Genomic DNA, 7011 nt, shown 5'->3' on the forward strand with positions numbered 1-7011 from the left:
AGAGACTGATTAGACCGCGTACGCGTCGCTTGCACCGCATATACAATATAACAAATGATAACATTCTAGCGCCCTTCGTTGATACTAACTGCAGTTGTTGCATTTTAGAAACGCTGGTTGTACTTTCACGTGTTTGCTCGCAGGTGAATGCATGCCGTAGATATGTGTAGTCGTGCGCAAGATGAGTCTCTAACACTGAAATTATCTTTGAAATACGCCATAACGGCTAAACGCAGTGAACAAGCGCAAAAGTGTTCGTGACACCAAATGCTGAGGCGGAAAATTCTATGGCATTTCAATACGACACATTCGCTCACATTATTGACAAACGAACGTCGTGACGGCATCGGCACGCGATAACGCGCATATCGATTAACTGCTACGTCCGATATACATACGCTCGGCAATACCTACACTGACTGTGTTATTCCTTTCACATTTCATGCGTAGATATACAGGCAGATGCGTTTGGAATATTCAACAAGCCGCGACGTGTACGTTCCTTTCGTTTCGTGCTCCCACGGCACCAACGAGCCGCGGGCGACCGAACGGCCGGCTCGCTCGATGTACAAACTTTTCCCATAGTGCGCCACGCTCCCGCGGGGCTTTCTGGGATTGCTTGAAAATGTTCATTAGCAAGAGAATCTCGCAATGCATTCACCCTCTCTCTTTAGACTATCATCTGATGCTTTGCAATCATATGCCTCAATTTATTTTTGTCATATATCTGCACTTAATTATTAATTTCCTAAAACCATCAGTAGATTTAATTACTCCTTTAAATTGCAGAAGGGTGTCTTGAAGGGTCAGTTGGTACATGTTACTGCGTTTCAAACAGCGCAAAAACGGGGCGAAGGCTTAGGAACAAACAACAGAAGCGCTGTTCCTTTGTTCGTTAGCCTTCGTGCCGTTTTCGCGCGGTTTTGAGTGCAGTAACATGTAGCAACTGGCCCTTGAAGACACCCTTCTGCAATTTGTTTCTCTTACACCAGGCTCTTCTGCACCCAGTGTTTTGCATAACTCATCAACGTGCGAGCGCTTGTGTTGTTGTTTTTTCCTTAGCCTTCGTCCAATTTTCGCGCCGTTTTCAACGCAGTACTCCTTTAAATCGTCATCTCTCGTAAACGTTTCTCTTGACACTTGTCGGTGATAGATGGTATCTATATTAAAAGAATAATTATAATTGATTACGAATTAATGATATTTATGACTGTTAATAATGAATGATATTCTACTACTTCCCACCATTGTACTGTAACTGCATAGATTTAGATCCATAGCTGCATAGATTAGATACTATCTATCTATTTTACTGATGTCCTACACTGACAGCTTTCACCCCTAAATTGAACATATGTTGAATTAATTGTCACCATTCATTAGTAATGCACTGTGTACCAAGGTGCGAATGTAGATCAACATTAGTAAGATACTCTTACCGTGAATTCTGCTTAGCTGACCTAATTTTTAAAAAATTTGCGCAGCTTGCACTGAGTCGCGCGCCCCGCCACGGTGGTCTAGTGGTTATGGCACTCGACTGCTGACCCGAAGGTCGCGGGATCGAATCCCGGCCGTGGCGGCTGCATTTTCGATGGAGGCGAAAATGTTTGAGGTCCGTGTACTTAGATTTAGGTGCACATTAAAGAACCCCAGGTGGTCGAAATTTCCGGAGCCCTCCACTACGGCGTCTCTCATAATCATATCGTATGGAAAAAGGCAAAATGGAAAAAAGGCAAAATGGTTAGAGATTGAGGAACAGTTAAACAAGGAACAGATAGGTGTTTATGCGGTTACAGAAACACACCTTAGAGACTTGGAAGAGCCACCACATATTGACAATTATATTTGGGAAGGATGTAACAGGATCACATCAGAAAGGAGAGGTGGGGGTGTCGGAATGCTAATCTATAGCAGAACAAAATTGGATAGAGTGAAACAAACGTGTTCAGAGCATATGTGGGTTTCGGGCACAGTAGGTGGAAAGAAAACGTGGCTAGGTGTAGCTTACTTGTGGGCGGGGAATAACTGCAGAGAAAAGAATCTGGAGATAGTGAAATGCATAAGCACCGATATTAAAGAATTTGGTCATGATGCCGAAATAATCCTTCTAGGGGACATGAACGCTCACATTCATGACCTCCACGGATATTCAGACACCAATGGCAAGTTATTGCTAGATCTCTCCGAGCAACATAGTCTTGAGATAGTTAACGTGGGGCCTAAGTGTGAGGGGCAGATCACGTGGGAAGTCGGAAACCGGCAATCGAGCATTGATTATTGTCTCATGACAGAAGGAATATATGACAAACTTAGAGAGATGAGAATAGACGAGGAAGGCATTAATAGCTTGGGTAGTGATCATAAACGCATAATATTACAAATCGGATATAAAACTGATAATAAGAACATAGAATCAAAGTTTGGTAGCTTGTATCTAAATGACAAACAAATAACAAATATAGCCGCAAGAGTCGAGGAAAAAGTAGACGAACTACCAGGTAGAGACTGGAAGTATAGTGAGCTGCTACATATAATCACAAAAGAAATGGAAAAAGAGAAGGAAACTATTTGTTGGAAAGGAAAGAGGAAGCCAAAAAGTTGGTGGAGCAAAGAAATCCGGGAGGCGATCGAGAAGCGACGTGAGGCATCACGGGAGCACAGACAAGCAAAAAAGGAGAAGCGGCCACAGGACGAAGTCAACCAAATATGGGAAATATATTTAGAGCAAAAATCCATAGTGCAGAAATTAGTCGAGGCAAAAATTAAAGGTGAAAGTGAACGCTGGATGACAGAAATTCGCGAAAAGAAGAAGGCCGCGCCTAGGATATTTTGGAGCCACCTAAAAGCGCTGGGTAGGAAGTCTGTCACAATGCAACAACATATGGTAGATGAAGGAGGAAATCAATTGGAAGGGTATGAAGCGCTAGGTTACATTCGAAAGATAACAGCCGATTCGTTTAAAAAGGTCGCCCAGGGAATTCCCCCGATGAGTAAAATTACGCGAAGGAGTGCAACCGACGAAGATGTAGTACTAGAGAATTTCAATTGGAAGAAAGCCGAAGGAAAAATTCCTAAGCGCACTACACCGGGCTTAGATGGGGTTCCCGTCAGCCTCATTAACGAACTCGGACATAACACTAAAGAAGCACTGCTGAAAGCCGTAGAAAAGTGCTTACAGGGGAGGTCAATACCAGACAGTTGGCGAAAAAGTAGAATGAACTTAATCTATAAAGGCAGGGGAGAAAAGGATAACATTCGCTCGTATAGACCGCTAACCATTACATCCGTGCTATACAGGTTGGCGATGCAGGCAGTAAAATTAAAAATAGAAGCGTGGGTAGAACAAAATGATATTTTGGGAGAACTTCAGAATGGATTTCGAATCGACAGGCGGTTAGACGATAATCTGTTTGTTCTTACCCAGTGTGTAGAAATATCGAAAATAGAAAACAGGCCCTTATACGTAGCTTATCTAGATATTACCGGGGCGTATGACAACGTTAATCAGGAAATTTTGTGGGATATACTGAAAGAAGTGGGCATAGGTGACGACTGTATACAGCTTTTGAGGGAAATATACCGAGAAAATACAGTTTGTATAGAATGGGAAGAAATAAGTAGCAAGGACAGCGTTGAAATTAGCAAGGGGCTGAGACAGGAATGCCCTTTGTCCCCGCTCTTATTCATGCTGTACATGGTGAGGATGGAAAAAGCGCTAGAAGGTAGCAAAATTGGATTTAATTTGTCGCACAAACAGGTCGGCACGATGGTTGAGCAGAAGCTTCCAGGTCTATTTTATGCTGATGATATTGTCTTATTTGCGGACAGTCAAGATGATATCATGATGATATGCAGCGACTGGCAGATATATGCGGAAGGGAATGTGAGGCTCTAGGACTAGGATTTAGTGCAACAAAATGTGGATTGATGGTATTCAGTGATCACGAAGACCATGCGGTCTTTATACAGGGCCAAAAAATACCGAGGGTAAGCGAGTACAAGTACCTCGGAGTATGGGTAAATGAGGGGGATAGATATATGGAGGTACAAGAGAAAGCATCGGTAGCAAAGGGAAAGAGGAATGCTGCAATTATGAAGCACAGAGCTTTATGGGGGTACAATAGGTACGAGGTGCTTCGAGGGCTGTGGAAGGGTGTGATGGTCCCGGGGCTTACATTTGGGAACTCAGTGGTGTGCATGAAGTCAGAGGTACAATCAGGAATGGATGTAAATCAAAGGACGGTGGGCCGCCTCGCGTTGGGCGCTCACGGGAAGACGACAAATGAGGCTGTAAAGGGTGATATGGGATGGACAGGCTTTGAAGTGCGGAAAGCTCAGAGCAAAATGAGATTCGAAGAGAGGCTGAGGAAAATGAAGAAGAGTAGATGGGCAGAGAAGGTTTTCAGGTATTTGTATAGAAAAAGCGTTGACACGCAGTGGAGAAAAAGAACTAGGAGGCTCACCAGTAAATATACGGCTAACAGTGCGGGCGATATGGCAACAAGGAGCATTAAGCGGAAGGTCGGAGAGGCGGAGAGGACTTATTGGATGGCAGCGATGGAAAAGAAGCCGGCTCTGAGTAACTACCGAAAGGGAAAAAACGAAATAAGGAGGGAAAGGTTTTATGATAATTCAAGGGGAAGCGCTTTACTGTTTGAAGCAAGGTCGGGCTGCCTTAGAACGCGTAGTTATAAAGCGAGATTCAGTAACGAAGAAGAACAATGTACATGCTGCGGGGGAACTAAGGAAACGATGGAACATGTACTGATTGAATGTGGCGATATTCACCCAGGTATACGTGTGGGCACGAGTCTACATGAAGCCTTGGGTTTTAGGGACAACAATGGAAAGCTGAACACGTCCGCGATAGAAATAAGTAAGAGACGGTTAGAGTATTGGTGGCAAAAAAGTAGAGATAAAGAACAAAAAGAAATAATGGGGGGAAAATAAGGTCATTCTGCCTTAAGAGGCAGAGAGATAGACCGTGAATTCATATTTCTTGGTATAATAACATAGATTTAATCAATGTAGATAAGGTATTAGGCCAACATGAAACAAGGAAGCTTTTTTTTTCCTTCGAGCCTGGTGGCAGACATGTCACCGCCCCGTTATAAAGGGGACGCTCATAGCATCCATCCATCCATCCATCGTGGTTTTGGGACGTTAAACCCCAGGTATTATTATTGCACTGAGTCGCGCAAACCTGGGCTAGAGCAGACCTGGTCGGCACTTGGCTGGTCTTGGCTTGACTAGACACACGTGCATTCACACGATGATGCACGAAGTTTTCACGGGGTCACATTGGTAATCACGAGTATAGACTAGGCGTTGATCGGGTTCGATTGGGTATCGCTCGGCAGTCACCACACCAAATAGGTTAGTTTGCTTAATCAGATTAATTGGAACAACTAGCGTAATAGGTCTAATTTGCACATTTGGAACTTGGTCTAGCTTAACTTGCATCCCCAGTCAAGCTAGCATTAAATATATCCTAATGAGCTTAATTACGCTAATGAGCTTAATTAGTATAATCTACACATCCGAGGCTTCCTCTCGACGAGCTTTCACCACAGGTCAATCTAGACCTAATGAGTTCATTAACGTAATTAATATTAATTGGACTCATTCATAATTAATATATCGGTATCGCTCGGCATGACTACGCAGACTAGAATCTCAACTCTGCTTAATTAGGACTAATTAGCCTTCTGGCTGTATTATGCTTGGCTAATTAGTTTTCACCGTGCTCAACTAAACTTAATTACAATTGACTATGATTAACATGGCTTAACTAGGCACAGCTATGCTGAGTGCGCAGGCGTAATGATGATTCTGTTTTGTCTACATCGCGAGTAGTACAAAGCGTGGGCATAACACTGCTGTAAAAATATTAATATTAATTACGCTGCAGAGCCCCTAAATGCCAATTAGCAAACATTCGAAATGTATTCAGCCTCTTCCTCTAAGCTTTCATTTGATGCATTACTATGTTGTCGACCTATTAATTTATTGACCATATACCCGCAGTTGGCAATTGCCTACAACGATCACTAATAAACTATAATTGTCATCTTTAATTGCTAGGTTCCATAGATTTTCCCCAAAGTATCCCTGATTACTAATTATCGATAACTATCACTAAAGATAATTGCATGTTACTGTCTATCTCGGATGTTAATTTCATACATTGAATACCCTATATATATCATGTACATATCCTTCAATACTGAAAGATTTCTATTATAACCTTAAAATTGGTGAATTCATTTCAACTGATTACTTATATGGTCAGGGTGCAAATGTGCATAATGTTGCTGAGTAAATCTCACTCAGTGTGAATTCTTGGGGGTCATTGTCAACTCTGTTAATTTTTCATAGTAATTAAGCTAAAAGACTCCGAATCACTAATTAGCAACCTAAGATTCTTATATCTTTGATTCTCTTCGTCTCCACTTCCATGTGATACATTACAACGCAATCCTCCGATTAGTTTATTCTTATTTACCCCTTTTCAATTTACCTCAAATGTGTAAGCATTAATAATGACAGAGTACAATTAACATATCTCTTATACCTTTGATTACTAATTAGCTATAACAGTATCTACTGCTAGTTACTTGCATGTGACAGCCATCTAATATTAAGGGCGTGCATAGCAATACTATATCTGAATATATATATATAATATACCTGGCCGCTTTCACCAATGAGTTTTAAGTAAATTGTTAAATTCATTAGTACCCATGACTACTTGCACGCAGTGGAGCAAAATTCGTATCCGTATCAATATATCTTGTCAATTCTTACTTACTTTTAATTACGAGGAGCTATTCTCATTTTTGACCATCTGCTCTAATTAACCTAAGACTTCTCATTGCTAATTAGCAACTTCAGACCTTCACAGCATTCATACCCTCCATATCTTTAGCAGCTTCAAGAAAAACAAGCTTATATAAAAACACTGATATTTTCACCTGTTTTAGGGCAACCGTAAACACTATGAAGCGTATG

The sequence above is a fragment of the Rhipicephalus sanguineus genome, chromosome 1 (assembly GCF_013339695.2).
Source record: "Rhipicephalus sanguineus isolate Rsan-2018 chromosome 1, BIME_Rsan_1.4, whole genome shotgun sequence".
NCBI classification, from domain to species: domain Eukaryota; kingdom Metazoa; phylum Arthropoda; class Arachnida; order Ixodida; family Ixodidae; genus Rhipicephalus; species Rhipicephalus sanguineus.